Source organism: Dama dama, chromosome 20 (genome assembly GCF_033118175.1).
Source record: "Dama dama isolate Ldn47 chromosome 20, ASM3311817v1, whole genome shotgun sequence".
NCBI classification, from domain to species: domain Eukaryota; kingdom Metazoa; phylum Chordata; class Mammalia; order Artiodactyla; family Cervidae; genus Dama; species Dama dama.
This window is the reverse complement of record NC_083700.1, coordinates 38,556,212-38,570,536: the sequence shown is the minus strand read 5'-3', so window position 1 is coordinate 38,570,536 and position 14,325 is coordinate 38,556,212.

Sequence of the window (14,325 nt, the reverse complement as noted above, 5' to 3'; positions counted from 1 at the left end):
CTGCTTTAACTCTACAATTCCCTGTTACAGTTGTGATGAGAATATTTTCACTCCTCTCATACATCAAGGTCTGAAGCCCTTTCATGCCTGTGTTCTGATCTGGCAGTCTCTTCTTTCTTTCATGCTCTCTGATTTGGACCCAGGCTCATGGGCCTCACTCACCCAGCAGAGCTAGAATTTTTAAGGGAAGCCTCATGCTGCTACGTCAGCTCCGTACACAGCTCTGCACAGCTTAGCTCATCCTTCAGCTGTCTCTTTACTTGTCTGTCTTAATGGTTCATGAATCCCTCAAGATCAGGGCAAAAGACTTATTCATATTTATAACTGGCTTCCTCAGCATAGTGCTGAACATACACTGTTTATACTTCCCCAAGTTTCTATTTGCCCAAAATTGAGAAAATGTTTACATCTTTTAAGCTTTTCTTTGTCTAAAAATGAAGTTAAAGTTATTTTCCTCTGCAAGATGATCAAGGAAAATTACACTTTGGGAAATTTAACTTTGTTATGTAAAATTAACCACTCCTTCCTTCTGGAAAAATACAATAAGAGTTGAATAAATATAATCTACTATAATTTTATTTAACTTTCACTGTATAATAGCAATTGTTACACTGTTGAGCAATAATGAATGATGATAATATTATATAAATTAAAAGTAAAAAGGAATAAGGTCTTCCCAGGTGGCTCAGTGGTAAAAAAAAATCTGCCTGCCAAGTAGAAAACACAGATTCGCTCCCTGGGTTGGGAAGATCCCCTGGAGAAGGAAGTGGCAACCCATTCCAGTATTCTTGCTTGGAAATCCCATGGACAGAGGATCCTTGTGGGCTATAACCCATAGTATTATGAAAAGAGTCAGGCATGATTTAGCTATTAACCCTCCCCCCCGACACACACACATACATACACACACACACACACACACACACACACACAGAAATAATATCTTTCAGGTGAAAAAATGCAATTCCAGGAATCAATTCTTCATTAATTAAAGAGGAAAAGAGAAGAGACATTTTAGACATTTTATAGGACAGTCTTTCCAAATGTAATACATGCTCCCACACAAACCTTGTACTCACTCTTTTCTTTTGCAGGGCATCTTATCCTCCAGATGTCTGCATGACTCAGACATCCTTTGCTTCTTCAAATCTCTACTCAAATATCTCCTCTTGAGAGGTGATTCATTTAAAATGAATATCTTTCCCATTTCTCACCATCTCCTTACTTTTCTTTATTTTTCTTTATACCTAAATTATCGGCTAATCTTATTGATTTTTATGTATTGTGTCTATCTCAGACTGAAGTGAAGTGAAAGTCGCTCAGTTGTGTCCTACTCTTTGCAACACCATGGAATATATATATATAATCCATGGAATTTTCCAGCCCAGAGTAGTGGAGTGGGTAGCCATTCCCTTCTCCAGTGGATCTTCCCGACACATCTCAGACTAGAATGCTGTATCAGTTCAGTTCAGTCACTCAGTCATGTCCAACTCTTTGCGACCCCATTAACTGCAGCATGCCAGGCCTCCCTGTCCATCACCAGCTCCCAGAGTCCACCCAAACCCATGTCCATCGAGTCGATGATGCCATCCAACCATCTCATCCTCTGCCATCCCCTTCTCCTCCTGCCCTCAATCTTGCCCAGCACCAGGGTCTTTTTCAATGAGTCAGCTCTTCACATGAGGTGGCCAAAGTATTGGAGTTTCAGTTTCAACATCAGTTCTTCTGATGAACACCCAGGACTGATCTCCTTCAGAATGGACTGGTTGGATCTTCTTGCAGTCCAAGGGACTCTCAAGAATCTTTTCCAACACCACAGTTCAAAAGCATCAATTCTTCGGTGCTCAGCTTTCTTTTGAGTCCAACTCTCACATCCATACATGACCACTGGAAAAACCGTAGCCTTGACTAGACGGACCTTTGTTGACAAAGTAATGTCTCTGCTTTTTAATATGCTGTCTATGTTGGTCATAACTTTCCTTCCAAGGAGTAAGCGTCTTCTAATTTGATGGCTGCAATCACCATCTACAGTGATTTTGGAGCCCAGAAAAATAAACTCAGCCACTGTCTCCACTGTTTCCCCATCTATCTGCCATGAAGTGATGGGGCCAGATGCCATGATCTTAGTTTTCTGAATGTTGAGCTTTAAGCCAACTTTTTCACTCTCCTCTTTAACTTTCATCAAGAGGCTCTTTAGTTCTTATTCTCTTTCTGCCATAAGGGTGGTGTCATCTGCATATGTGAGGTTATTGCTATTTCTCCTGGCACTCTTGATTCCAGCTTGTGTTTCCTCCAACCCAGCATTTTTCATGATGTACTCTGCATATAAGTTAAATAAGCAGGTTGATGATATACAGCCATGACGTACTCCTTTTCCTATTTTGGAACCAGTCTGTTGTTCCATGTCCAGTTCTAACTGTTGCTTCCTGACCTGCATATAGGTTTCTCAAGAGGCAGGTCAGGTGGTCTGGTATGCCAGTCTCTTTCAGAATTGTCCACAGTTTATTGTGGTCCACACAGTCAAAGGCTTTGACGTAGTCAATAAAGCAGAAATAGATGTTTTTCTGGATGTATGAAGGCAAAAATTTGTTAAATTCACATCCTTATCACCAGCTAGGATGGTGCGTATGTTTTTTTTTTTTTTAATTGAAGTATAATTGATGTACAACATCATATGTTATACTTGTGCAATGCAGTGATTCATTGTTTTTAAGGTTATATTCCATTTGTAGTTATTATAGACTATTGGCTATATTCTCTGTGTTGTATATAATATATCCTTGTAGCTTACCACTCATTCTACTATAACAAAACACCACAGACTGGGTACCATGTTAACAACAAACACTTATTGCTCACAATTCTGGAGCCTGAAAGTCTGAGATCAGGCTGCCTGTATAGTCGGTAAAGAGCTCTCTTTTAGACTTTGGGGTGCCAGCGTCTCATTGTGTCATTAGTGTGGTAGAATGAGGCTAGCAAGCTCCTGGGATTTACATTATAAGGGCACTAATTACATCATGAGGGCTCCACCCTCATATCCTAAGCATTCCCCAAAGGTTCCTCCTCCTAATGCTGTCATATCAGGTATTAGAATTTCAACGTATGTATTCTGGAGAGACACAAGCAATCAGACCATAGCAATGCCTAACATGTAGTAGATGTCAAGTAACTGACTGAATAAATACATTTGAAGAGGATTGAAACGTATTCAGTTCCCAGATATATTTTCACCACCAACTTTCAAAGTGTTAGAAATTCTTTCTGTGTTCTAAGCTATAGTAAAGGCACTTTTCTTCAGTAGGTGCTTTTAAGTAATATAGAAACATAAAGGAAGAGACACTAGAGTCCACTCTCTCTGGGCTCCCACTCCCATACAGAGGAAAGGCCATGTGACAACACAGTGAGAAGGTCCCATCTGCAAGCTGGACATGATAAATTTTCATCATTTAGATCACTGTGTGTTTTGATGTGCTCCTCCTTGGGTTTTTCGTGCCAGGGATTCTGTGCTCCCTGAACTTGGTTGGCTATTTCCTTTCTGATGTTAGGTAAGTTTTCAACTATTATTTCTTGGGTCCTTTCTCTCTCTCTCTTTTCCTTCTGGGACCCCTATAATGTGACAGTGGTGTGGTTAATCTGTCCCAGAGGTCTCTTAGTCTGTCATTTTTTTTCATTCCATTTTCTATATTCTGTTCTGCAACAGCAATTTCTACCATTCTGTCCTCCAGGTCACTTATCTATTCTTCTGCATCAGTTATTCTGCTATTGATTCCTTCTACCATATTGCTCATCTTTGTTCTTTTAGTTCTTCTAGTTCTTTGGTAAACATTTCTTGCAACTTCTCAATCTTTGCCTCTTTTTTTTTGCCCAAGATCTTGGATCATCTTTACTATTATTAGTCTGAATTCTTTTTTTCTGGAAGCTTACATATTTCCACTTTATTTATAGTTCCCCGCCTCCCCCACCCCCTGGGGTTTTATTTTGTCCCTTCATCTGGGATGAAATCCTCTGCTTTTTCATCCTGGTTAACTTTCTGTTGATGTGGTTTTGGTTCTAGCCAATGTGAGATTGTGGTTTTTCTTGCTTCTTCTGTCTGCCCTCTGGTGGTTGAGGCTAAGTGGCTTGTATAAGTTTCCTGATAGGAAGGACTGGTGGTGTGAATAACTGGGTCTTGCTCTGGTGGGCAGGACCGTGATCAGTAAAACTTTAATCCACTTACCCATTGATGCGTGGGCTTTCCAGGTGGCACTTGTGGTAAAGAACCTGCTTGCCAGTTCAGGGTGACATAAGACACAAGGGTTCGATTCCTGAGTGAGGAAGGTTTCCTGAAAGAGGGCATGGCAACCCACTTAGAATACCCTGAGTATTCTTGCCTGGAGAATCCCATGAACAGCAGAGCCTCGTGGGCTAGAGTCCATAGAGTCGCAAAGAGTTGTATATAACTGAAGCAACTGAGCAAGCAGCACACTGCTAATAGGTGAGTTTGCTCTCCCTTCCTGTTATTTGGCTGACCTGAGGCAAGCCAGCTCTGGGGTCTGTGGACCCTATGGTAGGTTTAATGATGACCTCCAAGAGGGCTCATGCCAAGGGTACCTCCCAGGTACTGCCACTGCCCCTGGGGCAAGCCACTGCCAACCCTTGCCCTCACAGAAGACCTTCCAACACTAGCAGGTAGGTCTGATTCAGTCTCCTGTGAGGTCACTGGTCCTTTCCTCTGGGTTTTCATGCATGCAAGATTTTGGTTTTGGCCTCCAAGAGTGGAGTCTCTGTTTCCCCTAGATCTGCAATCAAATCCCACTGGCCCTCAACGTCAGATTTCCTGGGGTTTCCCTTTGCCTTTACTGGATCCCCAAGCTGAGGAGTGTGACATGGGGCTCAGGACCTTCACAACAGTGGGTATTGTGTTCTATTATTGTTGGCATTATTGTTCTCCAGTTTGTAGGTTGCCCACCCGCTGGGCTTGGGATTTGATTTATTGTTTGTATCCCTCCTGCCGCTTCACTGTAGCTTCTTCTTTCTCTTTGGACATGTGGTATCTTTTTTTGGTAGTACTCCTGTTGATCGTTGTTAAACTGCTAGGGGTTGGGTAGTTTCAGCTTGTTTTTTCACTTGGCATACTCTATTCATATCTATAGAATTTTAAAATAAATACTTTTCTGTTTTCTTAAAACAGAATAAAATCTCTTAGCTTAGTTGCATATCAGCTATAAAGAAAAGCAAATGAATCTGAATGATTGAGATGTTGATGAACTATCAGAGCGTGTGAGAGTTTTGGAGTCAGAGATTGACAGAGACCTACCTGCGAGTTATACCATGAGAAGAATAAGAAACTAAATCTCAATTTTAAGACAGATATTTGTTATGTGCATATTAGATACATGTGTAGCCAAATGCCAATGTTGCATTATTAACTTCTGCCGAATTTTAGTGATTGAATTAGAGAAAAATTCTTTGGAAAGCAAAGGATAGAAAAAGATCAAATTGATAGTGACTTAATTAAAGATTAATATTTCCAAATTTCAAGAAACCTGTCTGTCTATGCCTAGGTGATATTCATTCAGCAGTTCAACAATATATTTGCAAATGACTTAAACTTATATTACTTGTGTTTGCAACATATATGCATATTAAATGTCTCTGGACATTTATAGCTCATATAGCTATTTAAGGCAGGAATAACAGGTACAAGGAGGAAGTGATGCTAGCATGTCCATTTCTTTTACTAGGAAAGCAAAAGTTTTCCAAGAGACACTCCTTCTTTCTAAAAGACTTCCCTTTACATGTCATTGGCTAGAACTGGGCCACGTTGTTACTCCTAGAAGCAAGGAATAAAAGGAAAAGGAACAATGTCAGAATCTTAGTTGGCTTAGATTAGTTGTGATCCATTGTCAAAGTATAAGGCTTGTATTGCTTAAACATGTCAAAATTCTGCTAGCAAAAAAATCAGGAAAATTGGGAAAGCTACTAATATTTTTTTTGCCCAGTGATTCATTGCAACAAATTTGATGTTACACATTATATATCTTAAATATCCAGATAATGAACATGATATCTTTAAAATTAGTTACTTTTAGAAAATTTCTTTCATATTGGGTGAAAAAAGGAAAAAATCTAAATAAAATATATTTCCACTATTTCTTATACTATAAAATCCAGGTCATTTTTAAAATTTAGCACAAAATTCATATTAATACATATTTCAGTATTTGGAAAAGTTTATTAAAGGCTAGTGGTAGTGAAATTTTGAATATGATGCCTTTGTGTTACTTTTCAAAGAAACTAGAGTGAATTTATTTCTGTTCATTTTTACATTCAATTTTTCTTCATCAATCTAGAAATAGATATCATTAGTAAAGCTTTAGGAGTAATATGTCTCAGTTAATATCACTCTGATTTTATCCTCTTTCCCACCATTTTACTTACATGCATTGTCAGTGTGGATAAATTAATATGAATAAGACTGGAATAAAAATAGCCTGCCTATATTTAAATACATGGCCATAAGATAGAATTCCTTTTAAGAAACAAAGTATAATGCTTAAGGTAATATAATTTTCGTACCCATCTAAAACAAGTTGAATGAGTTAATTAATTGATGAGACAACCTCTGGAGTGTGTGAAAGTTGGCTCAGCTGGCAAAGAATCTGCCTGCAATGCAGGAGACCTAGGTTCAATCTCTGGGTTGGGAAGATCCCTTGGAGAAGGGAACAGCTACCCACTCCAGGATTCTGGCCTGGAGAATTCCATGGACTATGGTCCATGGGGTTGCAAAGAGTCGGACATGACTAAGCAACTGACTTTCATTTTCAACACATAAATGATTATTTACTTTGTCATACACAGATGCATTAATAACGATATTTCAGGACCATAGCAGCACCTATAACGACTTGGAAAACAGACCAAAGATATTTAACTGAGGTTAACTAAGTTCTATGCATGTCAGTTTAAAACCACTGCTAGGTATGATCTGTCTCAAATTGATTTTCCATTTGTTTTCTTTTGTCTTTTTGATATTTCAGGTCGTCAGTTTGCTCTGGAGTTATTCTGATTCATTTAAATGACATAAAGAGATGTGTTTTGTTTAGTTTTTTTTTCCAACCAAAACCTAACTGTTCTTTCCTTTTTCTTCTGTTCTCCCTCTCAACTCTCTCTCCCCCCAAAACTTACATTTTATATTTTTTCCATTTTTAAACAACAAATTAACCATTTAATTTTTTCTGACATACAGTTTTCAAATGCTGGGGCCCTTGAAAAAGCTGCATTCTAGTTCTTATACAATCTTGGATCACTGGTATATGATTATGGCTTCTGATATGGTTGCTACTCTTACAATGTTTTGCATATGCACATAGAGAGTGGAAGTCAACTGTCAGAAGTTATTTGAGGATTATCTGGAAGTTTTTAAATGATATTCATAAATGATTGTGTTAAAATTATCTTCCAGGGGAAAAAGTGAATTATAACATTCATTTTCCGGTTATTTCCTGCACTTTCAACCATGACAGTGTAAAATTGTTCAAATAGGATTGGTTTTGAATGTGATCCAGTTTTACTCCACTGGAGATGTGCTGAATTTGAAATATTAGGTAGTAAACACAGGGAAGTACTGAATTAATCTGCTTTGCTAATGCTAAGGCAAAGCTCTGTTGGATAAATGTAGAGAAAAGATGAGATTCATTTACCCAAGTAGTACCTATAAGGAGAGCTGCAATGATTCAATTATGTGAAAAAAAATTAATTTTTCCCTTAGCCTACATTCACATTAAATCAACTAAATATTTTATAACATTTAAATGAATATAATTTTGATTACTGAATTTAAGCATGACTTTTTAAAGGATCCTTTGGACATTTGATTGATTTTTTTTTTGGGGGGGGGGATGTTGCAAATAATTTGACTCCAGTCTTTTCATAAGCAGAATTACAGAAGTTTAGATCTGGAAGAAATATTTGAGGCCATCTAAGGCATTTGTTCTTCTCTCAAATGAGGTTATTAAAGTCTATGAGAGTTAATTTCACAGGGATTCTTGGTTAAATGGTGGCAAAGCTGCAATAATAATTTATATACTGTTGTTTCCAGACTTTGAAATTTTCTTTTGTTGTTCTAAAATAAAAAAAAAAAAAATCCTTAATATGAAACAGCTGCTGGAGATGACACTTTTTTTTTAAATTTCTTTTTTAATTGGAGGAAGATTGCTTTACAATGTTGTGTTGGTTTCTGCAATATAACAATGTGGATCAGTCATAATTATACATATATTCCCTCCCTCTTGATCCTTCCTGCCCTACCCCTTCCCACTGACAAGGTTATCACAGAGTTCTGGGCTGGATGCCCTGTGTTCTATAGCAGCTTCCCACTAGTTATCTATTTTACACATGATAGTGCATATCAGAGAGGACACATTTTAAACTGCCTTACATACCATAACTCAGGGTAATATTTCAATTATTATTACTATAATTTACAATGTTAATCCTGTGTGGAAAAAAAGATTTGTTTAAGTATTAAAGAAAATATAATATTTGGTCATTATTTACAGAATAAAAATGTGAGGAAAAAAAATAACCCAAACTTTCCAACTAGTACAAGGCCAGGGTTGTAATTCTAATTCAGAAATTTAACAAAAGTCCTGCAAAACTGATGGGAGTCTAACTTAAGCAGTGAGCAGAAAAACAAGGAAATGCATATAAAAGATGTTAAGAAATTAGAATTGCAGCATCTAGTCAACCAGGATGGGGAAAGATGAAAATAATTTTTGAAGACAGCAAAATGGCACAATTAACTGTATTGAGTTTGAGATGCTTTTCCACATGTCAAGTCTACTTTATGGATTTTAATGTTTGGAGGGTACAATAGAGGTATGATTTGAACTTTTACATAAACTTTGTTGTGATCATTATTTCATCAGTCAATATATAGGAAACCTACACAGTCACGTAAAGAAAAAAGAGTAGAGATTTCTGAGGAACACTGACTAGATGGAGACTGAGAAAACAGGGGAGGAGTCTGAGATTGAAGAAACAGAGAAGAAAATTAAGAAAGATGGAAAGGTACAAATATCTTTAGGAAAGAGTTCTCTCCAATTATCAACAGGCAGAAAAAATACGAAGAATGACAGGAAATGAGATAGAGTTTCTTATTAGCTCTAAAATTATGTCAGTTGAGATGGTTACTTGGGGTTATTACAGTTTTTATTCCTTATAATCATTTAGGACTTCCCTGGTGACTCAATGGTAAAGAATCCTCCTGCCAGTGCAGGTGACATAGGTTCGATCCCTGGGTCAGAAAGATCCCCTGGAGAAGGAAATAGCAACCCACTCCAATGTTCTTACCTGGGAAATCCCATGGGCAGATGAATCTGGTGGGCTACAGTCCATGGGATCGCAAACAGTTGGACGCAGCTTAGTGACTAAACAACATAATCATTTATGACCAATGTTTTGAGATTTAGGGATTTTGAATACAAATCTCTGATTCTTGCTCTAGTAGAAATTCCTCTATATTCTGGATACTTCAAGCCAATTATTAGGATGTCAGTTAAGCTGCTGCATGTTATTATCTGAAAAAAATCTGTTGAAAAAATTGTAATTTCTTGACAGTACAGTGTTTTAAAGGGCTTCCTTCATGGCTTGGTGGGTAGATAATCCGCCTGCAATGCAAGAGATGTGGGTTCAAGTCCTGGGTCAGGAATATACCCTGGAGAAGGAGATGTAGGCAACCCACTCCAGTATTCTTGCCTGGGAAAGAATACTCTGTCCCATGGACAGAGGAGTCTGGCAGGCTACAGTCAGGGTTTGCAAAGAGTTAGACACGACGTAGTGACTAAACCACACACAATGTTTAAAAAAATTTTTTTGGCTTTTATTTCAAACTGAAATACAGTGGTGATTCTATAACTAGTTTTATATTAAGTGATTTAGACTTGAGGAAATGTTTTCATTTTCAGAATATGTATTTAATTATCTGAAATTATGAACTGCATGGGAAATGATTTCTAAATAGGAGAACTTGTTCATAAAGATCATATTTATAATGAATAATATTTTTTGTTTTAAGTAATGGTCATTAAACTTTTAATAATATCAGTTTCAAATGTGTTAATGCTTCTCAAATCAAAGCATTTGTAATTGAGGTAAGTACTTATGTTTATATATAAGCAGAAAAGTATATAAAAGAGCCCCTTTTCCTTTGAAGAGTATCTGCACCAAGTTAAAGTGATTCTCTTAAGCTCTTGTTGATACCTATCAATGCATTTCAATAAGTTAATAAGCTAGTTCTTTGAACTAACCTTGACCAAAGTAAAATAATCATAATTCATGTTTCAAGGTTTAATTACTTATATGTTTCAGCATTTATTAATTTAAATCACAGTATATACATCGACATTTTAAATATATTTTACATCATTTTCACATGTCCCATCCATACAGTGAAATCAGTACATACATTCAATATATTTAATTCCTTGGTAACCATAATAATTAATTTTCTGTGTCAACTTTCTGGGCCACCAACTGTCCAGGTATTTGGTTAAATATCATTCTGGGTAAGTCTATGAGGGTACCTCTGGAAAAGAGTAATATTTGTGTCTGTAAACTGAGTAAAGCCAGTTGCCCTACACAGTGTCTGATTGGGGAAGGCAGGGTGGCCATTCAGACACTGAAGACTTGAACAGAACAATAAGACCGAGTAAGAGAGAATCTGTTGTTTCGGCTTAACTGTCTTCCAGCTGGAACTTCTCTGGCCTTCAGACTAGGACTCATATTGGAACTCATACCATCAGCTTGCCTGCTTCTCAAGCCTTCTGATTCAGACCGAAACTATACTATATTGGCTCTCCTGGGTCTCCAGCTTGCTGACTGTGTATCTTGGGATGTCTCAGCTTCCATAACTAAGTGAGTCTATTCCTTTCAATAGATAAATTTATATACTCAGATATATATTAATTATTTATGCATATATTAGTATGTGTATATATGTGTGTATATGTGTATTCACCTATGTCTATATCTATGTCTTCAGTCGCTCAGTTGTGTCCAACTCTTTGCAACCCAGTGGACTGCAGCATGCCAGGCTTCCCTGTCTGTCACCAACTCCTGGAGCTTACTCAAACTCATGTCCATCAAATTGATGATGCCATCCAACCATCAAATCCTCTGTCGTCCCCTTCTCCTCCTGCCTTCTATCTTTCCTAGCATCAGGGTCTTTTCAAATGAGTCAGTTCTTCACATCAGGTGGCCAAAGTATTGGAGTTTCAGCTTCAAAATCAGTCCTTCCAATGAATATTCAGGACCGATTTCCTTTAGGATTGACTGGTTGGATCTCCTTGCAGTCCAAGGGACTCAAGAATCTTTTCCAACACCACAGTTCAAAAGCATCAATTCTTCAGTGCTCAGCTTTCTTTATAGTCCAGCTGTCTTTATAGTCCAACTCTCACATCCATACATGACCACTGGAAAAACCACAGCTTTGACTAGATGGCCCTTTGTTGGCAAAATAATGTCTGCTGTGTAATATGCTGTCTAGGTTGGTCATAGCTTTTCTTCCAAGGAGCAAGCATCTTTTAATTTCATGGCTGCAGTCACCATCTGCAGTGATCTTGGAGCCCAAAAAGGTAAAGTCTCTCACTGTTTCCATTGTCTCCCCATCTATTTGAAATGAAGTGATGGGACTGGATGCCATAATCTTAGGTTTTCTGAATGTTGAATTTTAAGACAGTTTTTTCCCTCTCCCCTCTCACTTTCATCAGGAGACTCTTTAGTTCCTCCTCCCTTTCTGCCATAAGGGTGGTGTCATCTGCATATCTGAGGTTACTGATATTTCTCCCAGCAGTCTTGATTCCAGCTTGTGCTTCATCCATCCTGGCATTTCGCATGATGTACTCTATATAGAAGTTAAATAAGCAGGGTGACAATATACAGCCTTGACATACTCCTTTCCTGATTTGTAACCAGCCTGTTGTTCCATGTCTAGTTCTAACTGTTGCTTCTTGACCTACATACAGATTTCTCAAGAGACAGGTCAGGTAGTCTGGAATTCCCATCTCTTGAAGAATTTTCCAGAGTTTGTTGTGATCCACACAGTCAAAGGCTTTGGTATAGTCAATGAAGCAGATGTTTTTCTGGAACTCTCTTGCTTTTTCAATAATCCAGCAGATGTTGGCCATTTGATCTCTGTTTCCTCTGCCTTTTCTGAATGCAGCTTGAACACCTGGAAGTTCACGGTTCATGTACTGTTGAAGCCTCGCTTGGAGAATTTTGATCATTACTTTGCTAGCATGTGTTATGAGTGCAATTGTGTGGTAGTTTGAGCATTCTTTGTCATTGCCTTTCTTTGGGATTGGAATGAAAACTGACCTTTTCCAATCCTGTGGCCACTGCTGTGTTTTCAAAATTTCCATATCTATGCCTATGCTGTGTCTGTGTCTATCTTTGTCTGTATCTATACCTATTTATGTCTGTGTCTGTCCATGTCGTTATCTATGTCTATGTCTCTATCTATATCTAGACAAATATCTATGTTTATATCTATCAATATTCTAAAGATTCTGTTACTCTCAAGAATTCAGACAAATACAGATTTTGGTACTGAAATATTTTAGAAGAAAATAATTTTAATTTAATTTTAAGGACAAGTTTTCTGAATTAGTTTTGGAGTTTCTAGAATAGACTCTATAATTGGATTAGATTTAAAGGTGTTAACAACTGTCTGCAATAGAAAAGAGAGCATGTATCATCTGTGTCATATTCTGGCAGTAGAAATATACAAAGTATTTTCTTTGAATACTCCTAATCAACCACGTGCAAGAATCAACGGAGTATAAGAATCTGTATATAATATTTTTGAATGTTTATTGAAAATTAACAAATATGATGAGTTTAGTTGTTCCTAATATCACTGTAAAAAGTAGTGAAAGAAGATAAAATATATGCAGTACATTTTAAAAATTATTTCTAAAGAATGTAGAGAACTTCTACATTCTAAAGTAGATTCTCCACATTTTGTACATTCTAAAGAATGTAAAGAAGTTTCATAACTTAATAGTAAGAAGGCATTTTTTTTAATTTACCAAATTTTTGAATGGAAAACTTGCAAAGGCACTTACATAGATAGAATATTAATACATGAAAATCTACTCACATTATTAATTATTGGGAAATGAAAGTTAAGCCAGAAAGAAATGTCACCACTTATCCAATAAAATGGTTAAGTTTCAAAAAGACTGGCCACAGCATATACTGCCATAGATGTGAAGTAACTACTGGTAAGAATATAAAATAACCACTTGGAGAAATGTTTGGTAGTTTTTCAAAAAGTTAAATATATATTCATCATATGACCCAACCATTATCATCTTAGGCAATTAACAAAACAAAACCAAATGTGCAGAATTTATACATGAAATTTCATAGTAGCTTTATTTTTAATAGCCACAGTCTTGAAAAAAGTTGTTTGCAAAGTAAAGGATGAACAATCTATATATTATTATATATAATAAATAGCTATTCACTCCTAAAAATGCATGAACTGCTGATACAACATAGGTGAACTTCAAAATAATAACATTGCATTAAAGAAGTCGATAGTCAATTAATACCATAGGAATCAATTTATATCAATTCTAGAAATTCTAAACATTAATAAGAACAAAGAGGAGTAGTTGCTTAAGGATGAAGGATAGAAGAATGGAAGGATGAATCACAAAGAGGCATTAACAGATATTTGAGAGTATTGGATGTCTTGATTATTTTGACTTTGATAGTGGTTTCATGGGTATTTGCAAATATAAAAACTCACTAAATTGCATACATTAAATATTTGTAGTTTATTGAACAGCAGTTCCACATTTGTAATGCTATTAACGTTACTTTCACAGTGAGACCTTCTTATGACATGTATAAAGTGTGATTACCTTCTTGACATTTCTAGTCCCCCTTTCTTTCTTTTGCTTATTTCTTACTACCTTTATATTTATCACTATCTAAAAATGTCTAATTTGTTATTTCAGTTTGCTTACAAGTAGTGAGAGGGTAACAGGCAGGAAGGCCAGGGGTCTCCAAACGGAGCAAAGAGGCTGCAAGTGCCAGACATTTTTATCTCTCTTAAGCGGCAGGAGGAAACAAACCAGCAATATTTTTCCTTCTCTATACACATTTAAAAGGAGGTTTCTCTTAAAATGCTGTGTTGCCATGACACCTGGTCTCACCTAAAGCTAACTACTCTCAAACCTTGAGTTAACCAATACATTTCTTTTTCTTATGGAAATGTTAATGTACCCCAGACTCCATCTTCAAGTTGGTTCCAAACGGCCTAACCTACTTACT